The sequence below is a fragment of the Triticum aestivum genome, chromosome 1A, assembly GCF_018294505.1.
Source record: "Triticum aestivum cultivar Chinese Spring chromosome 1A, IWGSC CS RefSeq v2.1, whole genome shotgun sequence".
NCBI classification, from domain to species: Eukaryota; Viridiplantae; Streptophyta; class Magnoliopsida; order Poales; family Poaceae; genus Triticum; species Triticum aestivum.
In genome coordinates this window covers 566,662,538-566,679,193 of record NC_057794.1, presented here as the reverse complement: position 1 = coordinate 566,679,193, position 16,656 = coordinate 566,662,538, and positions in this window count along the sequence as shown.

Here is a 16,656-nt window from a genome sequence, read left to right as displayed (position 1 = left end):
GTTTACTAGAGTCAATAATCTAGTTCACATCACTATGTGATTAGCACTCAATGAGTTCTGGGTTTGATCATGTTGCTTGTGAGAGAGGTTTTAGTCAACGGGTCTGAACCTCTCAGATCCGTGTGTGCTTTGTAAATCTCTATGTCATCTCCTAGATGCAGCTACCACATTCTATTTGGAGCTATTCCAAATAACTGTTCTACTTGGAGCTATTCTAAATTGTTGCTCCATTATATGTATCCGGTATCTCTACTCAGAGCTATCCAGATAGGTGTTAAGCTTGCATCGACGTAACCCTTTACGACGAACTCTTTTACCACCTCCATAATCGAGAAAATTCCTTAGTCCACTAGTTACTAAGGATAACTTTGACCGCTGTCCTGTGATCCATTCTTGGATCACTCTTGTACCCCTTGACTGACTCATGGCAAGGCACACTTCAGGTGCGGTACACAGCATAGCATACTGTAGAGCCTACGTCTTAAGCATAGGGGACGACCTTCGTCCTTTCTCTCTATTTTGCTGTGGTCGAGCTTTAAGTCTTAACTTCATACCTTACAACTCAGGCAAGAACTCCTTCCTTGACTGGTCCATCTTGAACACCTTCAAGATCATGTCAAGGTATGTGCTCATTTGAAAGTACCATTAAGCGTTTTGATCTATCCTCATAGATCTTGATGCTCAATGTTCAAGTAGCTTAATCTAGGCCTTCCATTGAAAAACACTTTCAAATAACCCTATATGCTTTCCAGAAATCCTACGTCATTTCTGATCCATAATATGTCAACAACATATACTCATCAGAATTTCTATAGTGCTCCCACTCACTTCTTTGGAAATACAAGTTTCTCATAAACTTTGTATAAACCCAAAATCTTTGATCATCTCATCAAAGTATACATTCCAACTCCGAGATGCTTACTCCAGTCCTTAGAAGGATTGCTGGAGCTTTGCATACTTATTAGCATCTTTCAGGAAATACAAAACCTTCCGGTTGTATCACATACAACCTTTCCTCAAGAAAAGTCGTCGAGGAAACAATGTTTTTTTTGACATCCTATCTGCAAGATTTCATAAATAATGCAGTAATCGCTAATATAATTCCAAAAGACTCTTAGCATCGCTACGAGTGAGAAAGTCTCATCGTAGTCAACTCCCTGAACTTGTCGGAAAACATCTTAACGACAAGTCGAGCTTTCTTAATGGTGACATTTACCATCATTGCCCGTCTTCCTTTTAAAATCCATCTGTACTCAACAGCCTTACGACCATCGAGTCGTTCTGCCAAAGTCTACACTTTGTTTTCATACATGGATCCTCTCTCGGATTTTATGGCATCGAGCCATTCATCGGAATCCGGGCCCACCATCGCTTCTCCATAGCTCGTAGGTTCATTGTTGTCTAGCAACATGACTTCCAAGACAGGATTACGTACCACTCTGAAGTAGTATGCATCCTTGTCATCCCACGAGGTTTGGTAGTGACTTGATTTGAAGTTTCATGATCACTATCATAAGCTTCCACTTCAATTGGTGTAGGTGCCACAGGAACAACTCTTTGTGCCCTGCTATACACTAGCTGAAGTGACGGTTCAATAACCTCATCAAGTCTCCACCATCCTCCCACTCAATTCTTTCGAGAGAAACTTTTCCACGAGAAAGGACCCGATTCTAGAAACAATCCCTTATTGCTTTCGGATCTGAGACAGGAGGTATACCAAACTGTTTTGGGTGTCCTATGAATATGCATTTATCCGCTTTGGGTTCGAGCTTATCAACCTGAAACTTTTTTACATAAGCGTCGCAGCCCCAAACTTTTAAGAACCGACAGCTTAGGTTTCTCTAAACCATAGTTCATTCGGTGTCGTCTCAACGGAATTACGTGGTGCCCTGTTTAAAGTGAATGTGGTTGTCTCTAATGCCTAACCCATAAACTATCGTGGTAATTTGATAAGAGACATCATGGTATGCATCATATCTAATAGGGTGCAATTATGATGTTCGGACACACCATCACACCATGGTGTTCCTGGCTGTATTAGTTGTGAAACAATTTCCGCAATGTCTTAATTCTGTGCCAAACTCGTAATTCAGATATTCATCTCTATGATCATATCATAGATCTTTTTATCCTCTTGTCACGACGATCTTTCAACTTCACCCTGAAATTACTTGAACCTTTCAATAATTCAGGCTCGTGATTCATCAAGTAAATATACTCAACATCTACTCAAATCATCTGTGAAGTAAGAACATAACGATATCCACTACACGCCTCAGCACTCATTGGACTGCACACATCAAAATGTATTACTTCCAACAATTTGCTTTCTAGTTCCATTTTACTGAAACCGAGGCTTTCAGTCATCTTGCCCATGTGGTATGATTTGCATGTCTCAAGTGATTCAAAAATCAAGTGAGTCCAAACGATCCATCTGTATAGAGTTTCTTCATGCATATCTACCAACAAACATGGTTCGCATGTCTCAATCCTTTCAAAAACGAGTGAGACCAAAGATCCATCAACATGGAGCTTCTTCATGCGTTTTATACCGATATGACTTACGTGGCAGTGCCACAAGTAGGTGGTACTATCATTACTATCTTTTAGCATGAACATGTGTATCACTATGATCGAGATTCAATAAACCATTCATTTTAGGTGTAAGACCATTGAAGCTATTATTCAAATAAACAGAGTAACGATTATTCTCCTTAAATGAATAACCGTATTGCGATAGGCATAATCCAATCATGTCTATGCTCAACGCAAACACCAAATAACCATTATTTAGGTTTAACACCAATCTCGATGGTAGAGGGAGCTTGCGATGCTTGATCATATCAACATTGGAAACACTTCCAACACATATCGTCAGCTCACCTTTAGCTAGTCTCCGTTTTATTCCGTAGCTTTTATTTCGAGTTACTAACACTTAGCAACCGAACCGGTATCTAATACCCTGGTGCTACCAGGAGTACTAGTAAAGTACACATCAACACAATGTATATCCAATATACATCTATCGACCTTGCCAGCCTTCTAATCTACCAAGTATCTAGGGTAATTATGCTCCAGTGGCTGTTGCCCTTATTACAGAAGCACTTAGTCTCGGGTTTTGGTTCAACCTTGGGTTTCTTCATTAGAGCAGCAGCTGATTTGCCGTTTCATGAAGTATCCCTTCTTTCCCTTGCCCTTCTTGAATTTCTACTTTTGCGGTGTCAAACATCGCGAATATCTCAAGGATCATCATATATGTCCCCGATATATTATAGTTCATCACGAAGCTCTAGCAGCTTGGTGGTAATGACTTCGGAGAAACATCACTATCTCATCTGGAAGATCAACTCCCACTCGATTCAAATGATTGTTGTACTCAGACAATCTGAGCACAAGCTCAACAATTGAGCTTTTCTCCTTAGTTTGCAGGCTAAGAAAATTGTCGGAGGTCTCATACCTCTTGACGTGGGCACGAGCCTGAAATCCCAATTTCAGCCCTCGAAACATCTCATATGTTTCGCGATGTTTCAAAACGTCTTCGGTGCCTTAATTCTAAACTGGTTAACTGAACTATCATGTAGTTATCAAAACGTGTGTGTCAGATGTTCGCAACATCCACAGACAACGTTCGAGGTTCAGCACACTGAGCGGTGCATTAAGGACATAAGCCTTCTAAGAAGCAATCAGGACAATCCTCAGTTTACGGACCTAGTCCGCATCATTGCTACTATCAACTTTCAACTAAATTTTTCTCTAGGAACATATCTAAACAGTAGAACTGAAGCGCGAGCTATGACATAATTTGCGAAGACCTTTTGACTATGTTCAGGATAATTAAGTTCATCTTATGAACTCCCACTCAGATAGACATCCCTCTAGTCATCTAAGTGATTACATGATCCGAGTCAACTAGGCCGTGTCTGATAATCACGTGAGACGGACTAGTCATCATCGGTGAACATCTTCATGTTGATCGTATCTACCATACGACTCATGCTCGACCTTTTGGTCTCTTGTGTTCCGAGGCCATGTCTGTACATGCTAGGCTCGTCAAGTTAACCCTAAGTGTTTTGCATGTGTAAAACTGTCTTACACCCGTTGTATGTGAACATAAGGATCTATCACACCCGATCATCACGTGGTGCTTCGAAACGACGAACTTTAGCAATGGTGCACAGTTAGGGGAGAACACATTCTTGAAATTTTAATGAGGGATCATCTTATTTACTACCGTCGTTCTAAGCAAATAAGATGTATAAACATGATAAACATCACATGCAATCAAATAGTGACATGATATGGCCAATATCACTTTGCTCCTTTTGATCTCCATCTTCGGGGCTCCATGATCATCATCGTCACCGGCATGACACCATGATCTCCATCATCATGATCTCCATCATCGTGTCTTCTTGAAGTTGTCATGTAATCTATTACTTCTACTACTACAGCTAACGGTTAGCAATAAAGTAAAGTAATTACATGACGTTTATGTTGACACGCAGGTCATAAATAAATTAAGACAAGTCCTATGGCTCCTGCCGGTTGTCATACTCATCGACATGCAAGTCGTGATTCCTATTACAAGAACATGATCAATCTCATACATCACATATATCATTCATCACATCCTTTTGGCCATATCACATCACATAGCATACCCTGCAAAAACAAGTTAGACGTCCTCTAATTGTTGTTTGCATGTTTTACGTGGCTGCTATGGGTTTCTAGCAAGAACGTTTCTTACCTACGCAACACCACAACGTGATATGCCAATTGCTATTTACCCTTCATAAGGACCCTTTTCATCGAATCCGATCCGACTAAAGTGGGAGAGACAGACACCCGCCAGCCACCTTATGCAACTAGTGCATGTTTGTCGGTGGAACCGGTCTCACGTAAGCGTACGTGTAAGGTTGGTCCGGGCCGCTTCATCCCACGATGCCCTCCGAATCAAGATCAGACTAGTAACGGGGCAAGCATATTGAACAAAATCAACGCCCACAACTACTTTGTGTTCTACTCGTGCATAGAAACTACGCATAGACCTAGCTCATGATGCCACTATTGGGGAACATAGCAGAAATTCAAAATTTTCCTACGTGTCACCAAGATCTATCTATGGAGAGACTAGCAACGAGGGGAAGGAGAGTGCATCTACATACCCTTGTAGATCGCTAAGCGGAAGCGTTCAAGTGAACGGGGTTGATGGAGTCGTACTCGTCGTGATCCAAATCACCGGAGATCCTAGTGCCGAACGGACGGCACCTCCGCGTTCAACACACGTACAGCCCGGTGACGTCTCCCACGCCTTGATCCAGCAAGGAGAGAGGGAGATGTTGAGGAAGACTCCATCCAACAGCAGCACAACGGCGTGGTGGTGGTGGAGGAGTGTGGCAATCCTGCAGGGCTTCGCCAAGCACCACGGGATATGAGGAGAAAGAGAGGGAGGGCTGCACCAACGAGAGAGATCAAATCGCGTGTATTGGGCAGCCCCTAGGCCTCATATATATAAGGGAACGGGAGGAGGGTGCGCCCCCTCTAGGGTTCCCACCCCTAGAGGGGCGGCAGCCCTAGATGGGTCTTGGGGTGGCGGCCAAGAGGGGGAGAGGGGGGCGCCCCCTAGGGTGGGCCTTAGGGCCCATCTAAGCCTAGGGTTTCCCCTTCTCCTCCTTTGCTGTGCCTTGGGCCTTGTGGGAGGCGCACCAGCCCACTCAGGGGCTGGTCCCTCACCACTCTTGGCCCACGCAAGCCTCCGGGACTGGTGGCCCCACTTGGTGGACCCTCGGGACCCTCCCGGTGGTCCCGGTACGTTACCGATAAACCCCGAAACTTTTCCGGTGACCAAAACAGGACTTCCCATATATAAATCTTTACCTCCGGACCATTCCGGAACTCCTCATGACGTCCGGGATCTCATCCGGGACTCCGAACAACATTCGGTAACCACATACAAACTTCCTTTATAACCCTAGCATCATCGAACCTTAAGTGTGTAGACCCTACGGGTTCGGGAGACATGCAGACATGACCGAGACGTTTTCCGGTCAATAACCAACAGCGGGATCTGGATACCCATGTTGGCTCCCACATGTTCCACGATGATCTCATCAGATGAACCACGATGTCAAGGACTTAATCAATCCCGTATACAATTCCCTTTGTCTAGCGGTACGATACTTGCCCGAGATTCGATCGTCAGTATCCCGATACCTTGTTCAACCTCGTTACCGGCAAGTCTCTTTACTCGTTCCGTAACACATCATCCCGTGATCAACTCCTTGATCACATTGTGCACATTATGATGATGTCCTACCGAGTGGGCCCAGAGATACCTTTCCGTTTACACGGAGTGACAAATCCCAGTCTCGATTCGTGCCAACCCAACAGACACTTTCGGAGATACCCCTAGTGTACCTTTATAGCCACCCAGTTACGTTGTGACGTTTGGCACACCCAAAGCACTCCTACGGTATCCGGGAGTTACACAATCTCATGGTCTAAGGAAATGATACTTGACATTAGAAAAGCTTTAGCATACGAACTACACGATCTTGTGCTATGCTTAGGATTGGGTCTTGTCCATCACATCATTCTCCTAATGATGTGATCCCGTTATCAACGACATCCAATGTCCATGGTCAGGAAACCGTAACCATCTATTGATCAACGAGCTAGTCAACTAGAGGCTTACTAGGGACATGGTGTTGTCTATGTATCCACACATGTATCTGAGTTTCCTATCAATACAATTCTAGCATGGATAATAAACGATTATCATGAACAAGGAAATATAATAATAATCATTTTATTATTGCCTCTAGGGCATATTTCCAAGAGTCTCCCACTTGCACTAGAGTCAATAATCTAGTTCACATCGCCATGTGATTAACACTCACAGGTCACATCGCCATGTAACCAACATCCAAAGAGTTTACTAGAGTCAATAATCTAGTTCACATCACTATGTGATTAGCACTCAATGAGTTCTGGGTTTGATCATGTTGCTTGTGAGAGAGGTTTTAGTCAACGGGTCTGAACCTTTCAGATCCGTGTGTGCTTTGTAAATCTCTATGTCATCTCCTAGATGCAGCTACCACGTTCTATTTGGAGCTATTCCAAATAACTGTTCTACTTGGAGCTATTCTAAATTGTTGCTCCATTATATGTATCCGGTATCTCTACTCAGAGCTATCCAGATAGGTGTTAAGCTTGCATCGACGTAACCCTTTACGACGAACTCTTTTACCACCTCCATAATCGAGAAAATTCCTTAGTCCACTAGTTACTAAGGATAACTTTGACCGCTGTCCTGTGATCCATTCTTGGATCACTCTTGTACCCCTTGACTGACTCATGGCAAGGCACACTTCAGGTGCGGTACACAGCATAGCATACTGTAGAGCCTACGTCTTAAGCATAGGGGACGACCTTCGTCCTTTCTCTCTATTTTGCCGTGGTCGAGCTTTAAGTCTTAACTTCATACCTTACAACTCAGGCAAGAACTCCTTCCTTGACTGGTCCATCTTGAACACCTTAGAGACAACTATGTGAAATAGTTTCACTACTCACGCCACCTAGAACACCATAGTGTAATGGTGTGTCCGAACGTCATAACCGTACTTTATTGGATATAGTGCAATCTATGATGTCTCTTACCGATCTATCACTATCGTTTTGGGGTTATGCATTAGAGACAACTGCATTCACGTTAAAAAGGGCAACATCTAAATCCGTTGAGACGACACAATCTGAATTATGGTTTGGCAAGAAACCAAAGTTGTCATTTCTGAAAGTTTGGGGCTGCGATGCTTATGTGAAAAAGCTTCAACCTGATAAGCTCGAACCCAAATCGGAGAAATGTGTCTTCATAGGATATCCAAAGGAGACTATTGGATACACCTTCTATCACAGATCCGAAGGCAAAAACTTTTGTTGCTAAGTTCGGAAACTTTCTGGAGAAGGAGTTTCTCTCGAAAGAAGTGAGTGGAAGGAAAGTAGAAAAACTTGATAAGGTAATTGTACCTTCTCCCTTATTGGAAAATAGTTCATCACAGAAATCTGTTCCTGTGACTACTACACCAATTAGTGACGAAGCTAATGATGATGATCATGTAACTTCAGATCAAGTTACTACCGAATCTCGTAGGTAAACCCGAGTGAGATACGCACCAGAGTGGTACGGTAATCCTATTCTGGAGGTCATATTACTTGACCATGACGAACCTACGAACTATGAGGAAGCGATGATGAGCCCAGATTCCGCAAAATGGCTTGAGGCCATGAAATCTGAGATGGGATCCATGTATGAGAACAAAGTATGAACTTTGGTTGACTTGCCCGATGATCGGCAAGCCATATAAAATAAATGGATCTTCAATAAGAAGACAGACACGGATAGTAGTGTTACTATCTACAAAGCTAGAATTGTCGCAAAAGGTTTTCGACAAGTTCGAGGTGTTGACTACGATGAGAGTTTCTCACTCGTATCTATGCTTAAGTCTGTCCGAATCATGTTTGCAATTGCCACATGTTATGAAATCTAGCAAATGGATAAACAAAACCGCATTCCTTAATGGATTTATTAAAGAAGAGTTGCATGTGATGCAACAAGATAGTTTTGTCAATCCTAAAGGTGCTAACAAAATATGCAAGGTCCAGCGATCCATTTATGGACTGGTGCAACCATCTCGGAGTTGGAATATACGCTTTGATAAGTTGATCAAAGCATATAGTTTTATACAGACTTGCGGTGAAGCCTGTATTTACAAGAAAGTGAGTGGGAGCACTACAGCATTTCTGATAAGTATATGTGAATGACATATTGTTGATCGGAAATAATGTAGAATTATTCTGCAAAGCATAAAGGAGTGTTTGAAAGGAGTTTTTCAAAGAAAGACCTCGGTGAAGCTGCTTACATATTGAGCATCAAGATCTATAGAGATAGATCAAGATGCTTGATAAGTTTTTTCAATGAGTACATACCTTGACAAGATTTTGAAGTAGTTCAAAATGGAGCAGTCAAAGAAAGAGTTCTTGCCTGTATTACAAGGTGTGAAGTTGAGTAAGACTCAAAGCCCGACCACCGCAGAAGATAGAAAGAGAATGAAAGTCATTCCCTATGCCTTGGCCATAGGTTCTATAAAGTATGTCATGCTGTGTACCAGATCTATTTTATACCCTGCACTGATTTGGCAAGGGAGTACAATAGTGATCTAGGAGTAGATCACTAGACAGCGGTCAAAATTATCCTAGTGAAATAAGGATATGTTTCTCGATTATGGACGTGACAAAAAGGTTCGTCGTAATGGGTTACGTCGATACAAGTTTTTGACACTGATCCAGATGATTCTAAGTCTCAATCTGGATACATATTGAAAGTGGGAGCGATTAGCTAGAGTAGCTCCGTGCAGAGCATTGTAGACACAGAATTTTGCAAAATACATACGGATCTGAATTCGGCAGGCCCGTTGACTAAATTTATCTCACAAGCAAAACATGATCACTCTTTGGGTGTTAATCACATAGCGATGTGAACTAGATTATTGAATCTAGTAAACCCTTTGGGTGTTAGTCACATGGAGATGTGAACCAGTCACATAAAGATGTGAACTATTGGTGTTAATCACATAGCGATGTGAACTAGATTATTGACTCTAGTGCAAGTGGGAGACTGAAGGAAATATGCCCTAGAGGCAATAATAAAGTTATTATTTATTTCCTTATATCATGATAAATGTTTATTATTCATGCTAGAATTGTATTAACCGGAAACATAATACATGTGTGAATACATAGACAAACAGAGTGTCACTAGTATGCCTCTACTTGACTAGCTCGTTAATCAAAGATGGTTATGTTTCCTGACCATGGACAAAGAGTTGTTATTTGATTAACGGGATCACATCATTAGTTGAATGATCTGATTGACATGACCCATTCCATTAGCTTAGCACCCGATCGTTTAGTATGTTGCTATTGCTTTCTTCATGACTTATACATGTTCCTATGACTATGAGATTATGTAACTCCCGTGTGCCCGAGGAACACTTTGTGTGCTACCAAACGTCACAACGTAACTGGGTGATTATAAAGGTGCTCTACAGGTGTCTCCAAAGGTACATGTTGGGTTGACGTATTTCGAGATTAGGATTTGTCACTCCGATCGACGGAGAGGTATCTCTGGGCCCTCTCGGTAATGCACATCACTTAAGCCTTGCAAGCATTGCAACTAATGAGTTAGTTGCAGGATGATGTATTACAGAATGAGTAAAGGGACTTGCCGGTAACGAGATTGAACTAGGTATTGGATACCAACGATCGAATCTCGGGCAAGTAACATACCGATGACAAAGGGAACAACGTATGTAGTTATGCGGTCTGACCGATAAAGATCTTCGTAGAATATGTAGGAACCAATATGGGCATCCAGGTCCCGCTATTGGTTATTGACCGGAGACGTGTCTCGGTCATGTCTACATTGTTCTCGAACCGTAGGGTCCGCACGCTTAAAGTTACGATGACAGTTTCATTATGAGTTTATGTATTTTGATGTACCGAAGGTTGTTCGGAGTCCTGGATATGATCATGGACATAACGAGGAGTCTCGAAATGGTCGAGACATAAAGATTGATATATTGGACGGCTATATTCGGACATCGGAAGTGTTCCGGGGAAGTTTCGGATAAAACCGGAGAACCGGGGGGTTACCGGAATCCCCCGGGGGGTTAATGGGCCTCATGGGCCTAAAGTGGAGAAGAGGAAAGGCAGCCAGGGCAGGCCGCGTGCCCCCTCTCCCCCTAGTCCGAATTGGACAAGGAGGGAGGGGCGGCGCCCCCCCTTCCTTCCTCTCCTCTCTCCCTTCCTTCCCCCACTCCTACTTGGACAAGGAAAGGGAGGGTAGTCCTACTCCCGGTAGGAGTAGGACTCCTCCTGCGCGCCTCCTACTAGGGCCGGCCGCACCCCCTCTTGGCTCCTTTATATACGGGGGCAGGGGGCACCCTAGGACACAGAAGTTGATCTTCGTGATCGTTCCTTAGCCGTGTGCGGTGCCCCCCTCCACGATATTACACCTCGATCATATTGTAGCGGTGCTTAGGCGAAGCCCTGCGACGGTTAAACATCAAGATCGTCACCACGCCATTGTGCTGACAAAACTCCTCCTCGAAGCTTTGCTGGATCGGAGCCCGGGGTGCGTCATCGAGCTGTACGTGTGCCAAGAACTCGGAGGTGCCGGAGTAACGGTACTTGGATCGGTTGGACCGGGAAGACGTACGACTACTTCCTCTACGTTGCGTCAACGCTTCCTCTTCGGTCTACGAGGGTATGTAGACAACACTCTCCCATCTCGTTGCTATGCATCACCATGATCTTGCGTGTGCGTAGGAATTTTTTTGAAATTACTACGTTCCCCAACACAAACTTGTACCTGTCCTCACGCAGCCATTCCTCATAGAGTAAGAATCTCCTCCACCTTCTGGGGCTCATTGGTGTACAACACATCGAGCTTAGTATTACCATCAGCATCTATAGAAAGACGCTCAGTAGTGTTCCTGAAGTCGTCCATGGAACCGAGGCTGAGACGACAATGGAGTTTGACTATGCTTCTCATACAAGTCAAGGATGACGGGAGATACCTGCACTTCTTTGGAGGGAATAAGACGCGATAACCTCCAGGAATAGACCACTACTTAACCTTTGGGGAGAGATGACTCAGTTACCAAAGCGCCCATTTAATTGCTAAGGAAACGCTGAATGGACGATTGTGCTTCTGCAGCTCGTGAAACCATGCACTTCAAAAGTCACGACTGCCACGCTGTAATCGAGGAGCACCTAGATTGACTCTACCACGGTATCTGGCACAATGAATACTAACAATAAATAGCCATCCCATCGGTCACCAGCACATCTTTTGACCGACAGAACAATGAGAAGAAGCAAACAAGATGACCCTGTCATACAAATACTACACGGGGACTGAACAAAAATAGAAGCACGGTTCGGCCAGCACAAAAGCCACACGCGTGCCTCCACTTTGCTTTAAAGACAAACCTCAGTGATATCAACTAACTTGTATCTCTATGTCTGTCCATGCTTCTCACATACAAATAACTGTGGGCTATCATAGATATTCCCACCTGAACCCAACGTACATAAAAACAATGGCTCCCTGGGTCAACAACTGCTTGAAAAAAATACAATAACAGAGTCATGAACCGTGACTCCATTCCAGATACAAAAGTGCCTCTCACTAGGAACCATCATGCCTCCCCTCAATTTGCCTCCCCCGACGTATCGACCATGCCTCTCCTGCTACAACGACCGTGCATCTAATAACATCATCATTGTTCCTCTCCTAAAGACACACCCAACCATATCTGATTAAACATGTGATTAAAAAAATTAAAACACAAAAGCATGAGTATGCTTTTTAGCATGTATAACGGTGCCTCGCAAAAGTATCTAAGGCAGCATAGGCACGTAAAAGACTCCGCTCGGACGCAACACAGCTGGACAACTATAATGGGAGGCAGCTGGACGAGTCAAACATCTCATGTCCCCATAACACCTCGGGATACACGCACACCATCTACAACCAGCATTCATTCCATTTCGCAGAATAAAAAATAAAACAAGAAGCACTCATTACTACTCTTGCTCTCTCCCATCTCCTTTATATTTCAATAAGCTCTGACTCCCTCAGCCACAACACAACTCATTTGCCTTCTCCGTCGCTTGCTTCTAGGGTTCGTGCTTCTAACCCCCACACAATCAATTAATTTCTAAGCCATACTTCTCTCGTAGATTGCTGGCCGTGGGTGCTTGCCCTAAGCTTCCCATCACAAGCCATCTGCCTTATCCGTCCGCCTACTTCTAAGGTTCGTGCTTCTTCCCCGCACACAGTCTCATTTCAAACAAGTTATTGAAGAGTTTTTATTGGGTCTCTTGATTAACTTCCAAGCCGTGCTTCTCTCGTAGATTTTGCTAGCCGTGTGCGCTTGCCCTAAGCTTCCCCTACCCAAATCTCCGTTCGCCAACCCTTGTTCTTCTTCTGTCACAGGTAAAAAGCATATGTGTAAGCAGCATGCTCCGATCCATATTTACGTTTTATGTTTAGGTTTTTCATTTGATAGTTATTGAAGTATTAGATCCGGTACAACGACTTCATTCTCTAACAGAATATAAAAACCATTTGAAAATCTAAACAGGTGTTATAAACTCTGTCATACTGCTTTTCTCGAAGGAGTAGATGAGAAGATTTATGGTAAATTTGTAGTTGTTGCCTGCCTTCAATAAAGCTACCATATTTGAAGCTAGCCATTGTCTACCTTCCACGTTGAAGCTTGTTTTTAAATTTTTATGATATTCTTGTTTTCTTAACATAGCTTTTCTGAAATATTTAGGTATGATTTGCCCTGCCTGCCGCCAACCACGCGGCCCTTGCGAACCACACCCTGAAGTTATCCAGGAGTTTGAGGTTATTCTTGATGAAAACTGCTGGAGCCGCATGGTTAGTAAGCATCACTAACAAATTAGTTGCTTACAACACAGTAAAAATCGTCACTGTCACTCATACCCCCTTGCACCTACACTAGGTCCCCCTGCTGCCACTTCTTCGCACCTGCCTTGTGTTTTCAATTTCCATTAGTTTGGTTGCCTATGCCCTTATTAATATAGTCCATTAATTTATAATACAATTATGGTGTTATCTGTAATTCTTATCAAAAATTCATATCAAATTTAAGAAAACTTTTAACATTAACAGTACGCAAGTTCAAATTTATACTTACATGTTGTTATTTGCACTATTTTTCCAGTATGTATCTTGTAATGTCAGAGATTTTCTCGCTGAATACATTGAAGAGCAGAAGAAAGAAGCAAGCAAATTGCATAAACAGCAGGTAGAGCCAGCCCTTCTTACACATGAAGGAAGGTCTTACAATGCTTTGTTTAAGCATAGGGCGAACTACACAAAGTTGTGCGGTGGTGAGTGGAACATCTTTGCGGCTGATTATGAACTTCGTGCTGGAGACCGCATAGAATTTGAACTACCAGACGAGGGTCTCAATCTCGAAATACAAACATACCAAGATAACAAAAGGCTGCTTCCATTACCCCACGTTGGTAGGTATTTAATATTACAAACATTACAGACTTATCTTCTTTCGCTGTAATTTTATATGCATGAATCGAACTGAATAATATTAACCCCGTGTTGGATGTAACTTTATCTAACTTTAAAAGCTTTTTCTTTTTCTAGCTCTCGACGATCTTTCTTCTGACGATTTCGACCATGTTCATTGCTGTGTCTACTCTAAGGATATTGAGCTCACCTACGACCAGACACGATTCTTTCTACAATGCCTTTTCGGAGATACTTTCATCCGTTGCCGTCCATTTGTCCATGTCCTGACTCACACTAACACCAAAGACTACGTCATGGTTGGTTACAACTGTCCTTGTTAAAATACCAAAAAAAATTTTGCTCATATGTAATATAAACAATATTGACGTAATATTGCTTATATGTAAAATTATAAAAAAAACCTATTTATTCAAACCTAAAACAACAAAACATCCGTTGTTCTCTTAATATGTTGTTTTATCTGTTTACACACAAACCAGAACATGTCAGGAACTATGTTACTTCGAATATGGAATTTCTTAATGTTTGTGCACTCACCATATTCAGACATCCTTTTGTTTATTGTCCAAGTGACAAATCAACGGTTTTAATTTCTATTTAATTTCGATTTTCTTCTAGAAAATTCTGAGGAGCGTTGTCTCAACACTGAAGAGATGGGTGGACATGCCAACCAATGGCAGGGTAACCCTTGAAGCTCCTTATGAACATACACATGTCATCACTCCTTCATCGTACTACATCTCCAAAAACGACGGCAGGATGGTAATACAAAAGTCTTCTTTCAGAGACTTCATATCAGCTGCATCCTTCGTTGAAAAGAACGTTGTTCTAATCACTTTCAAAGAGCGAAATGACCATTCTGTGTCCATCATCATTCAACGCATCATGTAGATTCCGTCGGAACAAGGATGTAAAATGGAAGCAAACAGTGCATCTCCTAGAATGTTCAACGCTCATTTCATCATGATGCCTCCAGGAGCAAAACACTGATTACTATAAGTTTGCTAGATAGGATGGTAGAGTAATTTAACTATTATGGACCATGTGCTTGCTTGAACTATCGGAATATTCTTTTGCAACTTATGTAGCTCTTACAGACAATCAACTTGCTATTTCAACCATCGGAATGATCCTTTTAAAAAATGTCGTTTGAACCTTCGAAATGATTCATTCGAAAAAATGTAGTTCTTATCCTTTGAAAAGTTCACAATTCAAAAAACCAAAAAACAAAAAGATTCATTTTCAAAAATGAAACGAAATAAGAATCAGCTTGTGATTCAAAACCTCTAGCAATACGATGTTATCAAACTTATTCAAACCATCTAGTGAAACATATCTCAATTAAAAACCAAACAGGACTACGTTTTCAAATCCAAACTATATTTAGTTCAACTTTTCCTAAACACACTTGTACATCGAATAACATAAAAACCGTGCCTCCCTAACCAAGGAAGATTATTAACTGAAAAAACGTTTCACAACAAAGGCACGACCATGCATCTGCTGAATGTTCTAGCGTTTACACGACTACTATCACAGCCAAAGATGCATCACGCAGGCAGCACACAATGAATAAAAAAATTCAATTTCAAAATTCTACGCCTGGAACCGCCGCGTGACTAGCAACTGCTCTTTGGCGGTTTCCTTTTTTGCACGACAAAACAACCCTTTCACTTTTCCGACTCCATTTCATCCTCTTCCTCGAAAGTTTCTCGCCGGCCGCAGTTCACCACCGCACACCTCCAGCCATGGACGACGGGAAACTAACATCATTCACCGAACACATCACTACCCACGGTATAACCGTGCTCGAGGTGGTGTACACCAACGACCCAAGGACCGTGGAGCGGATCGTCAACAAGTACGAAGAATGGCTAAAGGAGGAGAAGAACAAGTTCGTCGGCCTCGACCTCGAGTACACACGTAAGAGCAGTTACATACGACAAGGTATAACCGTCGTCCAACTTTCCATGCGCCAGCATGTCCTTGTATACCACTACTGTTGGGGAACGTAGTAATTTCAAAATTTTCCTACGCACACGCAAGATCATGGTGATGCACAGCAACGAGAGGGGAGAGTGTTGTCTACGTACCCACGCAGACCGATTGCGGAAGCGTTGACGCAACGTAGAGGAAGTAGTCATACGTCTTCCCGATACGACCGATCCAAGCACCGTTACTCCGGCACCTCCGAGTTCTTAGCACACGTACAACTTTATGACGATCCCTGGACTCCGATCCAGCAAAGCGTCGGGGAAGAGTTCCGTCAGCACGACGGCGTGGTCACGATCTTGATGTTCTACCATCGCAGGGCTTCGCCTAAGCACCGCTACAATATGATCGAGGTGGAATATGGTGGCAGGGGGCACCACACACGGCTAAGGAACGATCTCAAGGATCAACTTGTGTCTAGAGGTGCCCCCTGCCTCCGTATATAAAGGAGCCAAGGGGGAGGGGCTGGCCGGCCAAGGAGGGCGTGCCAGGAGAGTCCTACTCCCTCTGGGAGTAGG